Source organism: Choloepus didactylus, chromosome 4 (assembly GCF_015220235.1).
Source record: "Choloepus didactylus isolate mChoDid1 chromosome 4, mChoDid1.pri, whole genome shotgun sequence".
Lineage (NCBI taxonomy): Eukaryota > Metazoa > Chordata > Mammalia > Pilosa > Megalonychidae > Choloepus > Choloepus didactylus.
In genome coordinates this window covers 169,213,047-169,237,172 of record NC_051310.1, presented here as the reverse complement: position 1 = coordinate 169,237,172, position 24,126 = coordinate 169,213,047, and positions in this window count along the sequence as shown.

Genomic DNA, 24,126 nt, shown 5'->3' with positions numbered 1-24,126 from the left:
ACTGCTGGGTCAGGAGGGAGGGGAACAATGATTGAAATGGCCTGGACAGAAGCCCATCCCAATGGCCAGGGGTGGGATACTGTGACTGACAGCTCCTCCAGCAACACACAGAATTGGGGAGCAGATACCCAAATAAAGGGGAGGGGGGTGATATCATCAGAACATGGAGGGAAGGCATGTTGGGCAGAATAAAAAAAAAAAAAGATCCAAACAGCAATTATCTATACTACCACTACTACTTCTACCATCACCATCACCATTTATTGAGAAATACCATGTTCCAGGCACAGCCCCATTTAGTCCTGATGATCCTTCTGAAAATTACATGTGACACTCACCATTTTATAGAAGAGGAAACAGAGGCTCAGAAAATCTAAGACACTTGCTTGAAGTCCCAGAGCTAGGCTGCCTGACTCCCAGGCTAATGCACTTTATAACTATACTAAACTCTTGTTGGAGCGTCTCTGTCTTGCAATTGTGTGTTAATTACAGCTCATAAATGACCCTAATAAGGAGAGGCTGAAAGAGAGCATGAGTTTTTAGATTGAACTTTAGTCACACTGGGTAATTTATGTTTGTATAACACTGAAAGCACGTGTTTATGATACAATCTGTGGAATGAGGTTAATGAACCATTAACTGAATGTGATTGCTGAGGTGAAGATGAGGAGGCCTGGATTGTTTAACAGGAACAGGCTGCATAAACACTTGCCAGGAAGATCAAAGCACACTTACGGACGTTTTAAATTCAGTGTTGCAAATAAGCATTTAAAAAAACATAAGTCTATAAAACACAACATTTTTGCATCTATTCTTTTACTTTGGAATATTTAAGTTTAAAAATATAATTTACTATTTCTTTGCCATTAGATGGTAAATTTGTTAAACATATGGATAAATAGTGATCAAAAACACTGAAATATAATTTAGCCTTGACATATGATCTACCTGTTGGGTGAAGGGCAGAAATCAAATGTATCTGGGATATATACTTAAAATGTGACTCACATGTTCAGTGAAGAAACTTGGAAGAGTTCCTATGGAACCTGGACTCCTTTTGGTCAGAGTGTATTTCACTAGCCTGGGGGGGACTCACAAGTCATGTGGAAAACATTTATTAAACATGAGTCTCCCAGTTTTGAATAATTAGACTCCTTTAATTAGCAGGCTGGCAGTCCCAAAAGGCTTAGAGCGACTGCAGTGTTTATGGATGGCCAAACATGGTGCTGTCCCTTCATAATCCCCTACTATGGGTGGGAGTGTCACATGTTGTTCCACTCTCCTGGGAAGGGCTGGCGCCCAGTCTGAAGTCAGTCAGGACGTAGGTTGGTCGGTGGCCTACAGGATGGCTTGGCACCAAGGATCTGCCCCAACTGTGATGATGGTGACTATCCTGGACCAAGTATATTGTTCATCTTGAAGAGGATCGAGTTATAGAGAGAGTTATTAGTTGGTTGTAGGAGCAGGAGCTGAAAATACACACTGAGAGAAGGTGGGATGCAGGTGCCACAAGGTCTTTAGGCCTCGAATAAGTCAAAGTCAAGAGGTAGAGAAAGGACATGCATGGCTCCCAGCAGTATACCTGATCTGTGTCTCACCACTGTTAATGGGTGTTCTTTAAATGGGTAAGCACAACATCGCAACTTCCAAGAGTCATGCTGTGCTTTAGCTAATTAAAGGCTCTGAGAATCCTACAGTAAGACACTTGTGTAATGTTAATTCAGTGTCTCCCAGACTTACGTTAACAACAGAACTCTAACCCATTGACATCTTTCATAATACATGTGTTCCACGGAATAGAGATTAAAGTAGGAGCTGACATATGTGGGCAGGAACAAAAGAAGGGGTGGCAGCAGAGACAGAGAGGTGGCTTGGTTCCCATGACAGGGGAGCTGGTGGACTCTTTGTGCTGGGGATGAGATTTTCTGGTCATTAGATCTGTTTCACCCTCTGAACCCTCTGAACCTTCTAGTTATTGTGAGTTCTGGGTACAGCTGTTCTTGGGCTGCCATGATATTTTAGTGTTCCTTATTTCCATGATTATTCTTATGTCAAACCCCCATTAATTAAGATGAGTTGAGTGAGTCTTTTCTCTTGTAACTCAGAGTAGACTCTAATGAAACAGGATGTTAGATGTGACTTCTCTAATCGTCCTGCCAGAATACGACAACAGGTGCCAAATGGCCCCACATCCCTGTGAGATGTTGGACCACCTAGGTGGGACATGATAAAAGATGGTGGAATTGGTATTGCCAGCACTAGCCCTCCACTTGCTCCAGGTTAGGGTGAAGAGGGTGAAGAATTCATCGTGGGAGTGGGAAGTGAGAATCCTTTGGAGAGAGAGTTGTCAGCCTGCCTTCCTTGGGGAAGGGAAAGAGTTCTCTTCCCCTGGATCTTAGGCCAAATGAAGGAGGCTTCAGAGTTTCAGGGATGTAGGGATTGGTGCCCGTTTCATGCTGGCTGGAGCTGGCAGAGGGAGGCGAGAGGGTGTGCTGGTAGAGTAAATGTGCTCTCACTAAGGTGGGAGCAGGTGAGCACCCAGGGACCTGGATTATCTTAAAATAGAGGACCTCTGGAGGGAAGGTGAATCCAGCATCAAGAGGCTGGAAGTGGACAACAGGGAACTAGAGCTGAGGGGAAGTAGATGGTGGGCAGCTGGAGGAGATCCTTCCTGTATCAGTGAATGCAGCAGGATTCTTGGTGGGAGGAGATTCTCCTGTGAGGAGGAGGAGCCAGCAATTGTGCATATGTTGGACAGAGGCCTGCTTCCGGGCTACAGCTCTACTGGGTTTACCTTTTTCTCTCTTACCACTCCCCTGACCGGGGGCGGAGCCAGAGGCAGCAGAAGGAATTGGGGGAAGAGGCGTAGAAGCAGCTGACTATGCCGCTGGCTCCCCCATCCTCACAGGAGATTACCAGCTGAGGTAGGCCCCAACTGGGAGAATAGAGAAGTTTTAATTAGATGAGAGTTAGGAGATTTGCTAGTTGACCGGACTACAATTTTTGCCTAAAAGTGATGAAAGGACTTTGATTATCTGAATCTGTGAGCCTACAGGTATGATGGAGCAAGTCCGCGTGGTGAGTTTTGCAGGGGTAGCCAGGCTTTTGGCATATTCAATTCTATACTCCATACAGTGGAAAAAGGACAAATAAAGTGTTTATAAGTGTTTATATTGCTTCCTAAGTAATTAATGACACATGATCTAATTCTAACATAAAAGGACAAATAAAGTGTTTATAAGTGTTTATATTGCTTCCTAAGTAACTAATGACACATAATCTAATTCTAACATAAAAGACTGTGGACAATTATAATGCACATACAAATACCACAACTAATTTATATGCATTCAATCAATGAATATTTATTAAACACTTCAGCTGGGTGCTGGGGTTCCGAGGATGAAGAATACCCAGCTCTTGCCCTTAAGAAGCATGAGGTCTAGTTTGAGAAGTTCCTGTCTTGCCTGGGGGGTTTCTTTCTTACTTCAGGTTTCATAAGAATCGCAGTGGGGTTGGTTGCTAAAAATGCATCTTCACCTGTAAAACTGATTCAGTAGGTCTGCAGTGGGGCCGAGAAATTTACATTTTAACAACCGCCTTGTTCTGGAGACCACCTATGGAGAGACAATAATCTAGCCCTCTGAACAGTACCACACACCAAAGCAGCACCACACCTCATTAGGTCATGTGTTACTGACTGCAAAAAATTTGCTCCAGAATCCTGGATGATATCACCCATTAGCATAAACAAAGTTTCTTCCAGTTCTTTATTAAATTAAGTGAAAACAGCTGGGTAGATTTTCACCAAATTAGAAAAGCATGTTGGCTTGCTTAAAATATGGGGTGAAGTGAATTTATTTTGGGGCTGCCTGAGGAGGGGTGTCCTTTGAAGACAGAGGTAGCCATCTCTCAAAGCAGCTTCAGGCATCAGTTTCTGAGGAGGTGGCTTCTCCCGCGAGCCAATTGGGTTTAAGGTGGAAGCAGCAGAAGTTTACTGATTTAACAATGGTTAATGACTGATGTGAGCAACCCCAGGGAAGCCAGGTCCCTGAAAATGGATTTTTTACCAAAACACATGCAGGAGAAAATGGACTATAAATGTATGAGCAGAGAGTTTTAATCCCCATTCTGCTGTTTGTCATGAAAATTTGGACAAGAGTCCTGACTTTTTTGTTTCCCTGATTATATCATTGGGACAGTGCTGATTTTTTTTTCATTAGGTTGTTGAAAGGAATAACGAATGAAACTCTGTGTCAAACACTTAAACTCTATAAGGATGAATTTTGTTACATGTTAAAAATGCAGAATAAGTGGGGTAAGCTAAATTTTTTTTTTTTGCAAGATCTTGGACTTAGTTTAATCTGGCATTGCATTCTAGTGTATTGTTTTGTTTTGTTTCATTCAATAGTTACATGACTCGGTTTACAAGTGTGATGTGGTAGAAATATATTTTAAAAATCTAATGCAGGGCTGTCGCGGTCTCCGCCGCCTGGTTCTCGCGGCTCGGCTACAGGGGCAGGTGCGGAGGGGCTCCCGCTCCGGGCCCGGAGCTCCCCCTAGCGCCGCTGAGGAGCCGCCCACACGGCTCGAGGAGGGCGGAGGAGCGGTGCTGAGAGTCCGGACGCTCGAGCGGAGGTTACTCCTCCAGGAAAGTAGGTAGAAAGCCAGGAACTGCGTGGACTGGACACCACAGAGCAATCTGACTTTGGGCATACTTCATACAACACTCATGAAAACGTGGAACTGCTGAGATCCGCGAAATCTGTAAGTTTTTGCGGCCAGGGTACCCGCGCCCCTCCCTGCCAGGCTCAGTCCCGTGGGAGGAGGGGCTGTCAGCTCCGGGAAGGAGAAGGGAGAACTGCAGTGGCAGCCCTTATCGGAAACTCATTCTACTGATTCAAACTCCAACCATAGATAGACTGAGACCACACACCAGAGAATCTGAGAGCAGCCAGCCCAGCAGAGAGGAGACAGGCATAGCAAAAAAACAGCAAGACAAACACAAAAATAAAAGCGGAGGATTTTTGGAGTTCTGGTGAACATAGAAAGGGGAAGGGCAGAGCTCAGGCCCTGAGGCTCATATGAAAATCCCGAAGAAAAGCTGAGCTCTCTGCCCTGTGGAACTTTCCTTAATGGCCCTGGTTGCTTTGTCTCTTAGCATTTCAATAACCCATTAGATCTCTGAGGAGGGCCCATTTTTTTTTTTTAATCCTTTTTTCTTTTTCTAAAACAATTACTCTAAGAAGCCCAATACAGAAAGCTTCAAAGACTTGCAATTTGGGCAGGTCAAGTCAAGAGCAGAACTAAGAGAGCTCTGAGACAAAAGGCAATAATCCAGTGGCTGAGAAAATTCACTAAACACCACAACTTCCCAAGAAAAGGGGGGTGTCCACTCACAGCCATCATCCTGGTGGACAGGAAACACTCCTGCCCATCGCCAGCCCCATAGCCCAGAGCTGCCCCAGACAACCCAGTGTGATGGAAGTGCTTCAAATAACAGGCACACACCACAAAACTGGGCGTGGACATTAGCCTTCCCTCCAACCTCAGCTGATTGTCCCAGAGTTGGGAAGGTGGAGCAGTGTGAATTAACAAAGCCCCATTCAGCCATAATTTCGGCAGACTGGGAGCCACCCTACACAGCCCAGCAGCCCAGAACCACCCTGGGGGGACGGCACTCACCTGTAACATACCACAGTCATCCCTCAACAGAGGACCCGGGGTGCACGGCCTGGAAGAGGGGCCCACTTGCAAGTCTCAGGAGCCATACACCAATACCAAGGACTTGTGGGTCAGTGGCAGAGACAAACTGTGGCAGGACTGAACTGAAGGATTAGACTATTGCAGCAGCTTTAAAACTCTAGGATCACCAGGGAGATTTGAGTGTTAGGGCCACCCCCCCTCCCTGACTGCCCAGAAACATGCCCCATATACAGGGCAGGCAACACCAACTACACACGCAAGCTTGGTACACCAATTGGACCCCACAAGACTCACTCCCCCACTCACCAAAAAGGCTAAGCAGGGGAGAACTGGCTTGTGGAGAACAGGTGGCTCGTGGATGCCACCTGCTGGTTAGTTAGAGAAAGTGTACTCCACGAAGCTGTAGATCGGATAAATTAGAGATAAGGACTTCAATTGGTCTACAAATCCTTAAAGAACCCTATCAAGTTCAGCAAATGCCACGAGGCCAAAAACAACAGAAAATTATAAAGCATATGAAAAAACCAGACGATATGGATAACCCAAGCCCAAGCAGCCAAATCAAAAGATCAGAAGAGACACAGCACCTAGAGCAGCTACTCAAAGAACTAAAGATGAACAATGAGACCACAGTACGGGATACAAAGGAAATCAAGAAGACCCTAGAAGAGCGTAAAGAAGACATTGCAAGACTAAATAAAAAAATGGATGATCTTATGGAAATTAAAGAAACTGTTGACCAAATTAAAAAGATTCTGGACACTCACAGTACAAGACTAGAGGAAGTTGAACAATGAATCAGTGACCTGGAAGATGACAGAATGGAAAATGAAAGCATAAAAGAAAGAATGGGGAAAAAAATTGAAAAAAATCGAAATGGACCTCAGGGATATGATAGATAATATGAAACGTCCAAATATAAGACTCATTGGTGTCCCAGAAGGGGAAGAAAAGGGTAAAGGTCTAGGAAGAGTATTCAAAGAAATTGTTGGGGAAAACTTCCCAAATCTTCTAAACAACATAAATATACAAATCATAAATGCTCAGCGAACTCCAAATAGAATAAATCCAAATAAACCCACTCCGAGACATATTCTGATCACACTGTCAAACACAGAAGAGAAGGAGCAAGTTCTGAAAGCAGCAAGAGAAAAGCAATTCACCACATACAAAGGAAACAGCATAAGACTAAGTAGTGACTACTCAGCAGCCACCATGGAGGCGAGAAGGCAGTGGCACGATATATTTAAAATTCTGAGTGAGAAAAATTTCCAGCCAAGAATACTTTATCCAGCAAAGCTCTCCTTCAAATTTGAGGGAGAACTTAAAATTTTCACAGACAAACAAATGCTGAGAGAATTTGCTAACAAGAGACCTGCCCTACTGGAGATACTAAAGGGAGCCGTACAGACAGAGAAACAAAGAAAGGACAGAGAGACTTGGAGAAAGGTTCAGTACTAAAGAGATTCAGTATGGGTGCAATAAAGGATATTAATAGAGAGAGGGGAAAAATATGACAAACATAAACCAAAGGATAAGATGGCTGATTCAAGAAATGCCTTCACGGTTATAACGTTGAATGTAAATGGATGAAACTCCCCAATTAAAAGATATAGATTCGCAGAATGGATCAAAAAAAATGAACCATCAATATGTTGCATACAAGAGACTCATCTTAGACATAGGGACACAAAGAAACTGAAAGTGAAAGGATGGAAAAAAATATTTCATGCAAGCTACAGCCAAAAGAAAGCAGGTGTAGCAATATTAATCTCAGATAAAATAGACTTCAAATGCAGGGATGTTTTGAGAGACAAAGAAGGCCACTACATACTAATAAAAGGGGCAATTCAGCAAGAAGAAATAACAATCGTAAATGTCTATGCACCCAATCAAGGTGCCACAAAATACATGAGAGAAACACTGGCAAAACTAAAGGAAGCAATTGCTGTTTCCACAATAATTGTGGGAGACTTCAACACATCACTCTCTCCTATAGATAGATCAACCAGACAGAAGACCAATAAGGAAATTGAAAACCTAAACAATCTGATAAATGAATTAGATTTAACAGACATATACAGGACATTACATCCCAAATCACCAGGATACACATACTTTTCTAGTGCTCACGGAACTTTCTCCAGAATAGATCATATGCTGGGACATAAAACAAGCCTCAATAAATTTAAAAAGATTGAAATTATTCAAAGCACATTCTCTGACCACAATGGAATACAATTAGAAGTCAATAACCATCAGAGACTTAGAAAATTCACAAATACCTGGAGGTTAAACAACACACTCCTAAACAATCAGTGGGTTAAAGAAGAAATAGCAAGAGAAATTGCTAAATATATAGAGACGAATGAAAATGAGAACACAACATACCAAAACCTATGGGATGCAGCAAAAGCAGTGCTAAGGGGGAAATTTATAGCACTAAACGCATATATTAAAAAGGAAGAAAGAGCCAAAATCAAAGAACTAATGGATCAACTGAAGAAGCTAGAAAATGAACAGCAAACCAATCCTAAACCAAGTACAAGAAAAGAAATAACAAGGATTAAAGCAGAAATAAATGACATAGAGAACAAAAAAACAATAGAGAGGATAAATATCACCAAAAGTTGGTTCTTTGAGAAGATCAACAAGATTGACAAGCCCCTTGCTAGACTTACAAAATCAAAAAGAGAGGAGACCCATATAAACAAAATAATGAATGAAAAAGTTGACATAACTGCAGATCCTGAAGAAATTAAAAAAATTATAAGAGGATACTATGAACAACTGTACGGCAACAAACTGGATAATGTAGAAGAAATGGACAATTTCCTGGAAACATATGAACAACCTAGACTGACCAGAGAAGAAATAGAAGACCTCAACCAAGCCATCACAAGCAAAGAGATCCAATCAGTCATCAAAAATCTTCCCACAAATAAATGCCCAGGGCCAGATGGCTTCACAGGGGAATTCTACCAAACTTTCCAGAAAGAACTGACACCAATCTTACTCAAACTCTTTCAAAACATTGAAGAAAATGGAACACTACCTAACTCATTTTATGAAGCTAACATCAATCTAATACCAAAACCAGGCAAAGATGCTACAAAAAAGGAAAACTACCAGCCAATCTCCCTAATGAATATAGATGCAAAAATCCTCAACAAAATACTTGCAAATCGAATCCAAAGACACATTAAAAAAATCATACACCATGACCAAGTGGGGTTTATTCCAGGCATGGAAGGATGGTTCAACATAAGAAAATCAATCAATGTATTACAACACATTAACAAGTCAAAAGGGAAAAATCAATTGATCATCTCAATAGATGCTGAAAAAGCATTTGGCAAAATCCAACATCCGTTTTTGATAAAAACACTTCAAAAGGTAGGAATTGAAGGAAACTTCCTCAACATGATAAAGAGCATATATGAAAAACCCACAGCCAGCATAATACTCAATGGTGAGAGACTGAAAGCCTTCCCTCTAAGATCAGGAACAAGAGAAGGATGCCCGCTGTCACCACTGTTATTCAACATTGTGCTGGAAGTGCTAGCCAGGGCAATGCGGCAAGATAAAGAAATAAAAGGAAAAAAAAAAAAATCTAATGCAGGAACAAGGGCAATTAGAAAACAGGTGACAGGCATATGTTTTTAGAAATCTGAATAGGCATTTTAGAGATAAAATGGATATGGAGAGGTATGCCAAGCAATAGACTGTGGACTTCCAAACAGTCATATTCTTTTGGTTATTAATTTGCTATGGGGCCTTGAGTCATGAATATAGATGAAAATTTATGAAAAATTGACACATGTACTCAAATTGGGTCAATATATCACCACAGCTAAGATATGGCACAATATGATAGTTTTAAATATTTAACATAATGATATATCATATAATTACATGTATGGTATTATCTTTAATAGGAGCTGATTAATGAGGATGACATAAAGTTGGGATAATTGTTAGCTATTCAGACACTGATGTTCAGACAGCCACCTGGAAGGTCATTTTTCTCAAAGTCCTATTCCTCAAGGATTGTAGAAATGTCAATTGTTTTTTGCAGAGTTTCCATTTCAAGGAGCACTTATTCATAGTGCCCAGAGAACGTTTCCCTAACAGACTACTATAAAACTTAAAATTAATGGTGGTGACATTTTAGACCTAAATTACTGCCTTCATAGTTTAAATAATTACCCTGTATTCCTATGCAAAGGACTTTCAAATTTTTCACTGCATTCCTGGCTTATCTCTCATCTCCATTGCTTGACAAGTTCAAGCAATGAATACAGGAGGTTGCTTAAAATGAATACAGGAGGCTGAATAGTATTTTCCCCTTAAAATTCTCCTGCTTGTTAATGGTACTTTCATGGTAATTCATCTAAAATAATTTTTCAACATACTCCACTCAAAGGGCATCTCTGGCTGTCCGTTTCTTTCCTCATTCTAGCGCCTAATAGCTGGTACACATTGTTCCACCCTGGAATTTTTGCGTTTCCTCATCTCTCTCTTTCTCTAGTTCTTTATTTCACAAAGGTGACTCTGTATTTCCAGCCCTTTTAGCCACTTCCCCTCCTGTGTGAGCCTCTTTTCTCTCAAAGCCCATCCTTGTGAATGGACTGACTGGCTTCCCACTCTGCTTACATGGCCCTTGTGTTCTGCTTCTCTGCCTGTGTCCCACGTCAAAGGCAACTAAAGGGGGTTCTCTTAAGAACTTTTCCTTGATAAAGTGAAAACAGGGAAAAGAAAACCTTGAAAAAGATGCTGCACAACTAGCTTGCTGGTTCTCTAAGACTCAGCTCCTGAGTGCTCCTTTCTGCTTGGTGTGAGGAAGGCAGAAAGTTGTGGTGATCACAGGCTGGTTCCATCATTGGAAAAACACCCTTGAACTTGTGAGACAAGTGAGGGCACCAAGAATGAGAGGGGAGCAGTCTTGTAGTCAGCAAGAGCTTCTAATGTCAGGGGACAGGCCCCTTTCATAGTTGGATTTTTGACTGTTGTATCAGAAACTGTCCAAATTATAGGGTCTAATAAATCAGATTTTTAAAAATGTGTGTGTGGCCCTGGCCTTTCCAAAAAGTGACGCATGTTCTGAGGCTCTTATCTTTAAAATACAGCCTAATGTAAGTTGACTTTGCATTGTCTTTTTGTGATTTTTTTGTCCCAGTATAAGCCTGTGTTGCAAAGAGCTTGTTCTGAGTGAAGCCTGGTCCGGTTCAATTCAATCCAAAGAAGGCTTTGGTCAATCTGGTTCACTGACATAACTACTTTTCTTTCTCAACAACAGCAATTCCCTACAATTCTGGTTGATAAGCCCATATTTAAGGAGTGGGCAGAGAAAGAGTTGCCCACTGAGATGACTGAGAAACAGCAGCCAGAGAGAGAGAGAAAGAGGAGGTGAACCAGGAGCAAGGGAATGTTTATGTAAGTTAGGATTCTTTTGGTGGCAAATAACAGAAACCAAATGCAAACTGATTCAAGCAAAAAGGGGATTTTATTATAAGGTTGCAGGGGTAGTCAATGTAAGAAAGGGATAAGTTTAGCTTTCACATAGAGACAGCATGGAATAGGGAAAATGAAGGCAGAACCAGCTTAAACAAGCCCCGTGGTAAAGGGAAGAAAGAATCTGTGCCAGCTCCTTATACGGAAAAGTAACCATGGTTACTGAAATGTAAAGAGATATGAGGTAAAATCAGAGGCGGGAACTCCCAGCAGAAAATTTAAACTGAATGAACTCTCTCGGATAGGCTGATCAATTCAAAATCTCAATAATGAGCTAGTTGGCTCTCTCAGATAGGCTGTATGGGCTAGTTCTCTCGGATAGGCTGTAACCTTTGTAGTACCCAGCCAATGGGGAAACAGGGGAGGGACTTGTGCATTAGGAATAGGAGATTAAAAGCTCACCATTCTCTTCCTCTGGTGCACCAGCCTACCATGTTTTTGGCTGTGTGCCCTTTCTTGCAAGATCGTAAATAAATTGTTTTCTCCTCCAGAACCGGGTGAGCATTTTTTGTATAATGCTTGTTTCTAACAGTCAAGTATGTAGTCATAGGCACGCAACTGGAAATCATTGTTGGAACATTATGAGAAACCCAAGAAATTTATTTGTTTTCTCTCTATATCCCCCAATTCTCAGTTGGGAAGTTAACTGGATGGTCTTGCTTGGTGAAGCCCACCCTGGGCTAGTCAACCATGGCTGGGAAGTATAGGCATGTGAGGACACAAACACAGTGGCTGAGAACTCACCTGTGTGTTAGGGACATTTCCTGGAGAATAATAACCAGGCCCTACAAGGAGTTTAACACAGTGGCGTAAAGATACTAATGAAAGAGTTTCAGGATATGGGTGAGGGTCACTAATGAGATATAGCAGGAGGTCAAATGATAGGAAGAAAAGTACCCACTGGGTTTGGCATTTAGGATGTCAGCGGTAACTTTAGCAGAAGCGGTTTTAAGTGGAGTGAGGGCAGTGGATTGAAGAGGGAGTAGGAAGCAAGAGCACAAAATTACTCTAGAAATTTGGCTTTGAAAGGAAGGAAAGATGTTCACTAGCCGCTAAGGTCTAAGGTGGAAGAGACTTGCTAAAGCAGGGATTCCTTACTCTGGGAATCTACCAACGTCTTAGAAATGGCATGCAAATTTCACCTCTTCTCAAAGAGATTTGTGATCCACAGATATTAAGCACCACTGTGTTAAATGAAAGGTGGTGGCGATACAAAAGGAGAGGTGAAAGAAATGGGAGAGATAACGGATGGCTTCAGTATGCCCTGGGAGTAGCAGAAGGGGATGGGAGCCGGAACTCAAGAGGAAGGACCACCCTTGTTGGGAAGAGGATGGCTTTGTTTTGTTTTGGTTTGTTTTTAACTTCTGTGACTAGGGGAAGGATGTGAAATTCAGGGCAGATGCAGATGAATTTGTGGATAGGGTGGCAGGGAACTGTGAGATTTATTCATTTTATATTCCATTGCTCCATCTTTTATTCTGGTCCATCTTGGCAGGCATCAAGGTAAAATAACCCTTTAGATAGCTGGCCAGGATGTTCCTTGACATTTGTGTTGGAGACCTATGGTGAATTAAAACCTGAGCTGGGCTGGAGTTGTCCCCCAGTCTTGCCCCCAAGATGGTTCACAGGTCACTCATCACTCCCTGAAGCTGATACTAATAGGTATGAACAATTAATTGCATCTTTTCCCTTTCCTAAAATTATGCCGCATTCCAGGGCTTTACCCCAGTTTGGGGCTTCTTGCGTCAAAGTCTCCTGGGGAAGATCAAGTCAATAGGTATGATTCAAGAGAGTAGGTGCTTATATGGGTGGATATTTATTAGAGTTATTTTACAGTGAGTGACCTTTGTTTCTTAAATAATCTTTAACTGGAAAGCAGGGGAATGGCAGCATCTGGGCCAGGGACTCTGGGTATGGAATCTGGCATGATCTCAGTTTAATCTTTCAGGTTTTCCATGCCTTGTAAGAGCAAATAATATTTTCTATATATGTTAATGGGAGACTGTGTCTGTAAACATTTCTGAGAGGTGCCTGTGAGCCACCTGACAACAGACTGTCCATTGTATTATTGTTAAAGGAAGACCTGGGGGTCCTTATAAGCCACTCCTGTGAACTGAATGTTCTCCAAGCTGCAATTGCAGGCGAACCAGTTTCTGAAAGAAAAGCTTAGTGACCTTCTTTAGAAAAGCTTACTTGTGGGTAATACTTATACACCAGAGGGTGTATATTGGTTAGCATTTTTGATGTAAAGGTATATATTTTCTTGGTTTTGACTTTCATGAACTCTTTGAAGCTGGTAACCTTTTAGTACTACTGAGATTCCCTTTAAAAATAATTTTAAGAATGATAATTCAGTGATCATTAAGCTGCCTGGATGTAGGTGTACTTCTTTAGAAATGAAACTAAAGGACCCATTCATTTGCTTCAGTGACTCCTGCTGGGGAATCTATGAAAGGTGGCAGGCTGCGTAACTCTTCGTTCCTGGAAGCCTTTTATTTCTAAGGAACAGCTTCGAAATTAAATTAAAAGATATGAAGACAAAAGGCCCTCACTGAAGATTGATCTTGTCAGGGTCCTCAGTAGCTTAGGATTCCTATTACAGCTCAGCTTGAAGTTTCTCAAATCTGGCGTTTGCTGACATGGTAATGTGAGTTTTATTTGGAGGGCAGAGGTGAGTTCCCAGAATTACAGAACTCTGAAGAGTTTGGTGGTGTGGTGGCAGCAAAGCCTTGTGACCAGAATCCACAGGCTTCAGCTGCTTGTGTGATGCCAAACAGAGGACAGGGAGGAGGGAGCAGAAAGTTGGCTGTGAGGGGATAAAAGGGTATAGGATCTGTCCCCAGGGAGGGAGCAGGGCACTGTCCCTGCCGGTTCACTGGAGAAAAGAGGGAGATTGAATTTAGGTAGTTAAAACCAGTTTACCATCTGTTTTAGTTTCCTAGGCTGCATTTAGCAAATTAGCATGAAATGGTTCAGCTTAAACAATGGGTGTTTATTCACTTATGGTTAGAGTTTGGGAAAATGTCCAAATCAAGGCATCAACAAGGTGATGCTTTCTTCCTGAAGACCAGCTACCTGCAATCTTTGTGTCCCTTGTCACATGGCAAGGCACATGGCAGCCGTTGCTGGTCTCTCCCTTCTCTTCCGGGTTTCGTTGATTTCAGCTTCTTGCTTCAATGGCTTTTCTCTCTTTTTCTCTGTATTCATTCTTCTGTTTATAAAGGACTCCATAATAGGATTAAGTCCCATCCTGAATGAGGTGGGTCAAACCTTAACTGAGGTAGCCTCACCAAAAGATCCTACTTACAATGGGTCCACACCTACAGGAAGAGATTAGATTTAAGAACATGTTTTTTTCTAGGGTTCATACAGTTTCAAACCACCACATCATCCTGTTGAAACTTCCCCTTTCCGCCCATGCAATCTGAGAAATGCAGTTAGCTGGGGTGGGGTAGTTAGTAGTTTAGAAAGTTTAAGCATTAGAACTTGGATGATCGTTATCTCTTTTCTTCATGATTCTGTCTTTGTCTAGTAGCACCGGAAAGAAAAGTATTTTCTCCACGGTGATTTGCTCAATACCTGTTCTCCGAAGACCTGCTTTTTCCTAATGTGACCTCATCCACACACGCTCTGTTTTACCAAAGTATCTTCATGGCAGGTGTTTAAATGCTCACCAATTACAACTGCAACGACAAAAGATGTATGCCAAAGGCCAACACAAGCCAAAACAGGATCCAAGTGTCCTCCTGACTAGATGAAGTGTTCCCTATTGTAGGATTGGATTGTTTTTCCCTTTGATGTGGGAGGATGAAAGTTTGCCCTTTACATTTGCAGAGGAGAGTTCCTGTGGCATTGCCCAGTGGCTCTGCCAAGGAGGAAAATGGGTTTCCTTCTCATTTAGATTAAGGAGCACTCTGCCCATGAGTTCAAGGTCCTGGGGTCTGCACACCCCTGACTTGACTGAACATGGTACTGCCCTGTTCTCCTTGAGGTATGCCTTAGAGAGTACCAGGACAGCCTGCTCCCAGGGCACCTCTCTCTTTACCAGCCATTTGCCACATCCAGAGCATTGTGTAGGACATGGGTACCAACCCCCCTCCTACAACCCCCCAATTTCTCACCCCCTCTCTGTAGCTTGGGAAACTTGGTGGTGGAATGGGGCATGTAACACCCTGCAAGATTGAGGTGCTAGGTCTGGCCACCCTTTAAAATGGTTGTAAAATCTGTGGTCACGCTTCTAAGCCCAGGCTCTCTCCGTGATCTCGGAATACAGTTTAATTTAATGAGCATTTTCCGAGCTTCAATCATGTGCCAAGAACAATGCTAGACTCTGAGAGTCCAAAGAAAAGTAAGACACTGTGAATAATTATAGTAACTATAGCAACTAACATTGACCAAGTGTTCAGCATTTACCGCTAAGAGCGTTACACACATTATTTCATTTAATTCTCATTACAGCTGTATGTGGTGGTTACAACATCACAGACAAGGACAGTAAAGTTCAGACAGGTTTATAACTTGTCCTAGGTCATACAACTTGTCTGACTCATGAGTCCATGTTCTCTACTGCTACCTTCTATCGCCCTTTAGCAGATAAGTTGAGTTCCTGGAGACTTCAGGTTTCCTATAGGAATGTTTTATGACATTGAATCCATCCTAAGTTATTGGTCTGCTCCAGGTCTAGGAAGCACTGTGAGCTCTGGAATTAAATTAAATGTGTGTGTGTGTGTGTGTGTGTGGGGGGGGGGGTTGGGGGGGGAGGGAGAGAGAGAGAAAGAGATACTTAGAGACAAAAAGATAAGATAGATAGATATAGGACATACCAAGACACAAACAGAAAGAAATACTCAAGACAGAGAAAGATGGGGACACACAGCAAGGAAGAGATGGAGAGAGTCAGAGACAGAAGGAGAGACTGAGAGGAAGACAGAGACAGATCCACAGACTGACTGATGTACCTACCAGTCAACCTGCTGATCAAGTCTCGGGTTCCCTCTCTAGATTTCCCTTCACGAGTCTGAGTCCAGTATAATGTTTCCTTACTTGTTTCTTGTGAATCAGCATGAATGCTGAGCAATGGTGGCCTGTACACTATGTTGTGTGCTGTGGGTAGTATAGAAGATTAGCAAAAAAATTGGCAACTCTAAAGTACAGAGAAACCTAAATAAAAGCTTTCTTGGTTCTAACAATTAGAACATAGTAGAACCATTATTTAATTATTTCTTGTACATTTAACATAAATGATTAGGCATAGGCTTTGGAATTGAACTGATGGAATTCACATCCCAGTTCCTCCCCTTAGCAGTTGTGTGACTCTGGGCAAGTTCTTTAACTTCTCTGAGTCTCAGTTTTTTCTCATCTGTAAAATGGTGAAGTGGCTTGGAGCTATGTACCCCAGAAAAACATGTTCTTAATCCGTTCCTGTGGATGTGAACCCATTGTAAATATGACCATCTGATGAGGTTAGTGAAGTCAAGGTATGACCCAAGGGAATCAGGGTGAGTCTTAATCCTATTGCTGGAGTCTTTTGTAAGCAGAATGAGATTCCAGTACACAAAGAGAAAGCCATGGGAAGAAGCTGGAAGTCAATGCAACCCAGAGAAGCCAGGAGAGGCCACCATCTGCACTGCCATGTGATCAAAAAGCCAAGGTCCAAAGATCACGGGCAGCCAACCTCAGAATGCCACAGTCTTCTGGGAGAAAGCATAGCCTTGAAGATGCCTTGATTTTGGACTTCTCCTAGCCTCAAAATCAATCACTTTCTATTATTTAAGCCAATCCATTGCATGGCATTTATTTTAGCAGCCAAGAAACAAAAACAAATGGCAATAATAATGGTACTTTTATGGAGTTCTTGGGAGTTTTAAAAGAAATAATGCCCCAAAGCATTTGGCCATTAGTAAAAATTAAGTTTAGCCATTTTTATTCTATGAATGGGGTTGGCAAAGTTAATTCAATTAAACATGTTTAACAGACTCATCTGCTTTTATGTTGTAGTGGTGATATTGTCCTACTTTTAGGACTCAGAAACCTAGTTTTAGGTTCTCCTCAGCACCCCAATTTGCAATGATACAAATATCCAGCTCTCGTATCTATAATTTACTTATTACACAGCTATTACCCATGTCACTAATAATTTCTGAGCCTAGGTAAATGCTGTTTAGAATTACAATATGTGATCTACACCTTACCTGAGTTCCTGCCTAGGGTATGTTTTGAATATTTAACAAAATGAGAAAGGGAGAGAGAAGAAGAAAAAGAAGATGTTAGGTTCAGAGCCGTTCAAGAATCCACACAAACGCAGTCAGTCATGGTTTAAGTAGAGAGTTTAAGGTTTATTAGAGGAAGAAAGCAGAAGAAAGCAGGTGGGAGCCATCAGAAAAGAAAGAAAGGAAAAATGGCTCTGGCCCTCTTTCTGAGAGCAGCATTTTTAAAAGGAAAAACCCACGTTGGGTATTGGGGGGGAAGGTCCTGCTGAGTATGTTCTGGGCCTCGATTGGGTGAGCGCTTATCAGTTTCTGCTGACTGGTTACTAGCGTTTTAGCACACTACTCTTCTTTGATGTGCACTATATTATCTATGTGGAGGAAGCAGGCCTTCTGGCTTGTTTGTGGTCATTCATCTTTATGGGCATATCTGATCTCACCTTGTCTGCCTCCTGGAGTCTAGGTGCCACTGTGACTGGGATTCCTAAAACAGCCTTCAACCCTTAGTTTATGGCACACCTGGTATTTCTGAGATAAGCAGCAGGGCCCGTGGATCAGACATTCCTTCTATATGTTAGACTCTTTTTCTGGGGCCTGACAGAAGACAGAACATAGGCAAATCATATAAGTAAAATTTGTCCAGCAAAGAAATCAGACCATCTTGGGCCTGTTTTGCTCTTCCCTTTCCTAAGCCAGGTGCCACTTCCCAAACACAACAGGCACTTTTATGTGCTGGTGCACTTGCTAATGCATCTTTGTCTGGAATGCCCTTCCCTTCACTTCCCTGAAATTTCCATCTGTCACAAGGCCAGGGACTGCTTTGAGTATCTTTCCCAACACCCACAGATAGAATTCACACTTACCTCCTCTGATGACCCATGACACTTTTGAAACACTTCTATTACTGCAGTTCTTTAAGTCTGCCTAATTAGTGGCATGCTGTCTGTCTACCCAAGTGGCTTATGAGTGGATGGTAAGTGTCTTATCTGTCTTTGTATTCTTATCAGGTGGGCAGAGCTTCTGGTGATTCTGTGGAAAAGACTTAGAGAACTGTTTGCCATTTGTCATGTTCCAAAGCTTCCTTCCCTATGTTAAATAATTACCAGGAGAACACAGCCAGTATGGCTTAGGCAATTCCACCCCACAACAAACGATGAGAATAGGGCATGGATGTAAATTAGTTTTCTTTCATATATGGTGGGTATTATGTCATGAGAATATTTCCAGGTTTGTTATTTTGAAGTGCTTCTGGCAGAGGGCAGAGAAAGTCTGTTTCTCAAGCCCAAAGAGATAGGGAAAGTTGTAATTGGATATCACAGCTGTCAATCATCTTGGACAGGAAAGGAGGGACAGATTGCCTTTAGAGGGAGATGCTTTCTTGGTGGTGTTTGCAGGTGCTTGACTGTGGATAAGTCTTGTTTTGTTCACCTCTCCAACTAAAGGGATCTTTTTTTTTTTTTTTAATTCAGTTTTATTGAGTTATATTCACATACCATACAATCATCCACAGTGTACAATCAGCTCTTCACAGTACCATCATATAGTTGTGCATTCACTGCCACAATCAATTTTTGAACATTTTTCTTACTCCAAAAAAAAAGAATAAAAATAAAAGTAAAAAAGAACACCAAAAGCATTCCATCTCCCCCATCCCACCCTATTTTTCATTTAGTTTTTGTCCCCATTTTTCTACTCATCTGTCCATACACTGGATAAAGGGAGTGTGAGCCACAAGGTTTTCACAATCACACAGCAATGCTGTGTAAGCTACATAGTTATATAATCATCTTCAAGAATCAAGGCTACTGGGTTGCAGTTTGACAGTTTCAGGTATTTCCTTCTAGCTATTGCAATACACTAAAACCTAAAAAGGGATATCTATGTAGGGATATAATAAGAATGCCCTCCAGAGTGACTTCTCGATTCCATTTGAAATCTCTCAGCCACTGAAACTTTATTTTGTTTCATTTCTTTTTCCCCTTTTGGTCAAGAAGTCTTTCTCAATCTCATAATGCCAGGCCAGGCTCATCCTCAGGAATCATGTCCCACGTAGGGGGAAGGGCAGTGTAACTCAAGGGATCTTGACTGCCCACTTAGACTTTTAATCTTTAATACTTAAGGAGAGAAGCCTTGCTGTTAGATGTCTGATATACTAATGTGAGTAATATCTAATTATTCCTTAATATTATCTTGAGTAGAAATAAAGGGACTTTGCTGTCTCAAAGTTCAGAACCTCTTGGGACTTAACTTATAAGAAAGACCTGCTTACCTTTTCTGGGGCTTGAGGGAGAAGAGAGAATCCTATGATATTAGGACAAAAATACTCCTAAAACATGAGGCTATAGTATAATTACAAAGTACAGAGCAGGTGGTTGGGAAATGCTTACTGAACAGAATTTGAATTTAGAAAGCAATTTTAGCTTGTGGAGGGGAGATAATTATACCACTGGCTTCCTGGTATTATTTTTATAGCTTCATTTTGTTATTTTTATTTGAGCAAGTGTTTCAGCCAGAACTCATTCGGTTGTAAAAAAGATAGTAACTATTCAAGCTAATGCCTGTGAAAGGGGAGTTTATTGTGAGGATATAGAGGCCAGAAAAAGCCTTAGGAGCCTTAGCATCAGGTGTCCTGGTACCTTCTGTGTACTGCTTCTGCATGAATTTGGGTGTAATCTAGGAGTTTGGCCATCCATCTCTGTCTGTCCAGTTCCCAGCTGACTCTCTCTCTCTCTCTCTTTTTTTTAAATTCAGTTTTACTGAATATAGTTACATACCATACAGTTGTCCACAGTGTGCAATCAACTGTCCATAGTACCATCATATAGTTGTGTATTCATCACCACAGTTTTTGAACATTTTCCTTCCTTCAAAAAAAAAAAATAAAAATAAGAATAAAAATGAAAGTAAAAAAGAAAACCCAAAGCATTCTGCTCCCCCCATAGCACCCTATTTTTCATTTAATTTTTGTCCCCATTTTTTTACTCATCTGTCCATATACTGGATAAAGGGAGTGTGAGCCACAAGGTTTTCACAATCACACAGCAATGCTGTGTAAGCTACATAGTTATATAATCATCTTCAAGAATCAAGGCTACTGGGTTGCAGTTTGACAGTTTCAGGTATTTCCTTCTAGCAATACACTAAAACCTAAAAAGGGATATCTATGTAGGGATATAATAAGAATGCCCTCCAGAGTGACTTCTTGACTCCATTTGAAATCTCTTAGCCACTGAAACTTTATTTTGTTTCATTTCTTTTTCCCTTTTTGGTCAAGAAGATTTTCTCACTCCCACGATGCCAGGGTCAGGCACATCCCCAGGAGGCAGGTCCTGTGTTGCCAGGGAGATTTACACCCCTGGGCTGACTCAGTCTCTTGATGTTAGTGATAAACCTACCTGATGAGCCCAGTTCACGGTTTTGTGCAGGTTCCTGATCAGCTGAAGACATGCACCCTCTTTACGGCAGAGTTCTCCCCTGATTTTGTGGCCCACTGTTCATTCAGCAAGGGCTACAGAAGGTTGCAGTTTTTTTAAGAAGGTGGTGTAGGGCAGGGCAGACATCTACTCAGATATTCTTATGGCCTTTAAGCAGAAAACGATAGTTTTTCCTTTAAATATAATTTCGGGTAAAGAAAGGAGACTTGTATCTAAGATGGAAAACACTTAAAAGACTATATAACCCAAGTTCATGCTGATTTAAGATATCCCTTATGACAGACTGTAGCGTCCAACATTTTGACAGAGTGCAAAGCAATGATATAAGCTGAAGAACAAGTTTTGCATGGCCTGAAGTTTAACTACCCTCAAATTCCACCAGTGGATTACTCCACAACTTCAGGAATCTGAATCACAGGCCAGTTCAGATCCTGGGCAGCAATTCAAGTTTCTGGACTGTGAACACCAGGCAGGTGGCAACTTTGCGGCTCCAAAGCAGGCTAGCCTTTACCAACTTCAGCCCAAGAGCCTGGGGTTCTGGTGCAGGCTTTAGTATTGCAGAATGGTACTCTGTCTTCCTTCCTCCTGATCGATTGAGGAAACAGAAATTGAGACCCTTCTTCCCTTGACCATTAATAATTGCATACTGTATCTGAGGTCTGCTGAGAATGAGTTCTCAAAGTTTGAGCTTTGTGTTTAGATATCATTTGGTCATTATCTGCAGGGCTTCTCTGTTGTTCAGGGAGCAGAGCCAGTGGGGAATTGCCAGGATTTTCAATGGAGAGTTAGAGGCAGCCCTCCCTGCTTGGAGAACCCTGGGGTGGGCCCCTTCTGGGTTGTTCTAGGCAAATGGAGATGGTTTATTGAGCTATTTTGTGTTCAGACCTGTGAGATTAAGATTAGCTATTAATTTTTTTTTTTTTTTTTTTTTAGCTATTCATTTTTAAACAGTCTTTTGAGGTTAGATGTGCCACAAGCCTGGCTGACTCAGCTTAGTCAAAAGGTGACTCTCTGAAATGATTTGGATTCTGAATCCATACCTACCACTTGCCAAGTGCTTTGCACCACGTATAATGCACAGCTACTGCCAGCAGGGGTACATTGAGTTTGGTTTTTCTGAAAGTCTTGATACTGTAGGAAGCAAAGCAAGAGCTTTTGAAGAGTGTTAAGGTTCCAAAGTGGAGGCAGGGCAGATAGGCCATTCCTTCTGCAGGAAGCAGAATAGTGAATGGTTTGACGGCGCAAGCTCTGTGTCAGGCTCCGGTAAACAGATCCCAGACATGCTGCTTGTACGCTGTGTGATTCTGAGCAAGCCTGTTGGGTTATCTGATCCTCAGGAACCTCATCTGTGAAATGGGGATGGTGAAAATAACATACACCTCATAGGGCTGTTGGGAGTATCAGAGAGGTGTGTGAAAAATAGTGCCATAGGGGCTTGAGCTGGGGGAAGGGTACACCACGGGACAAAGCCTTTTAGAAAGAAAAGTCCTCACCCACTTCTTTCTTCCTGTTTGGGTGTCAGCTCACATTCTGTCTGCAGGTGGGTGGTGCCATCCTGAATGCTGAATGGAAGGAGACACAAGGAGTGGTCTTTTAGGAACTCACAGTTTAAAACATAAACTTTTTGTTTGCTCCAAGCAGAGCTTGTGCATATAAACAAAACAGAGCATATAAGAAAAATGTTCCTGAACAGTGACAATTGCATTCCTGTGTATTGGTGAGCAGAAAATTTGATGAGGAGGAAATTGCCTTCCCTGAAGACATGGGACACAGATTCTAAAAATGAGCCTGATTCTGGTCTCGAGGGGTTGAAAATGCCTTTTTGACCAAAAGGGGGAGGAGAAAGGTGACAAAATAAGATTTCAGTGGCTAAGAGATTTCAAATAGACTGAAGAGGCTGTCCTGGAGGTTACTCCTATGCAAGCTTCAGCTAGATATGTCAAATGTCCATAGTATGATAAGCTCCAGTCAACAGTGGTCCAGAAAACCCTAAAGAATACCCATGTGCTTATCTGAGACTCTATAAAAGTTTCACTTACTGAGAGTATTTTTCAGAAACTTGAATCTTCCAGAGAGCTCCTATGCCAGCTAAGTCCCCAAACCTGGGGTCAACAGCCTCTTCAAGAACATCAACCAGTTATGTCCCCTTTTCCCATAATGTCAACACCCCTTTTCAATGTGAACAGGCGAGGGTGGTCACTGCCTAGACAACCCTGAAGATCGGGAAAGTGATTAAGCTAGAAGAAGGGATAGCAACAGACAAGATAGAATTTAACAAAGGATTATGAATATTGAATCTCTATATAATTTTCTTTTCTTAGTTGCTAGGGTATTAGAATAGCTAAAAGGAAAGAACTGAAATGGTAGAACTGTAACCCATAACATTCTTTGAAATTTGCTCTATAGCTACTTGTTAAATTGTCATTTGAAAGTTATCACCTTTTGTATATATGTTATATTTCACAAAAAGGAAATAACTGAATCTATGGTACTGTAACCCATAACATTCTTGAAAATTTCTTCTCTAACCTTGTTAAATTGCACTTGGAAAGTTATTGCTTCTATGTAAATATGTTATATTCCACAAATTAAAAAAAAAAAGAATGAGGTATCATAAAATGTGAGGGAGAGGACTTTTTATGCTAGTATTTTTCCAAGTGCCTTCAGAGCACTTAACCTACAAGATGCTCTGAGATAAAAGGGGTCTATGGTAAAAAAAGCATTGGAAACAAAATAGGGTAAAGAAATGTTGCCTTATAATACTGGTGCCTCTCCCTCTTCCCAGTGGATGATGCATGTTAACTATATTAAGGGTTATGAGAAGTCAGGTAGCAAGAAAACCCAGCATAACCCAGCATTTCTGAAATTCATTTGAACCAGAGACCTTGTCCATGTAACTCTTATTAAAGTCCAGTGGGCACCTGTGATCAAGATGGTGGAGTAAGATGATTCAGGGTTCTGTCCCCCAACAATAGCTTTGAACAACCAGCAAGAACTGGCAGAAATATCTTTTTCAAAGCTCCAGGACACAGTTAAAAGACTACAGTAATAGTGCTAGTCCGAATAAACAAAAAGGCTACTTAAAAATTACAGGATCCTGTGGCACCCTGTCTGGCCCTTTCCCCATCCCATTGAGCTGGTCCATGCACCCAGTGCAGATCCCTGTCCTGGTTCCGGAAGGAGCAGATGAACTTGCAGATACTGGGAGCATGTATGTCTGGCCCAATCTGCCTGGTGGTGGCCTGAGGGACTTGCCATCCCAGAAC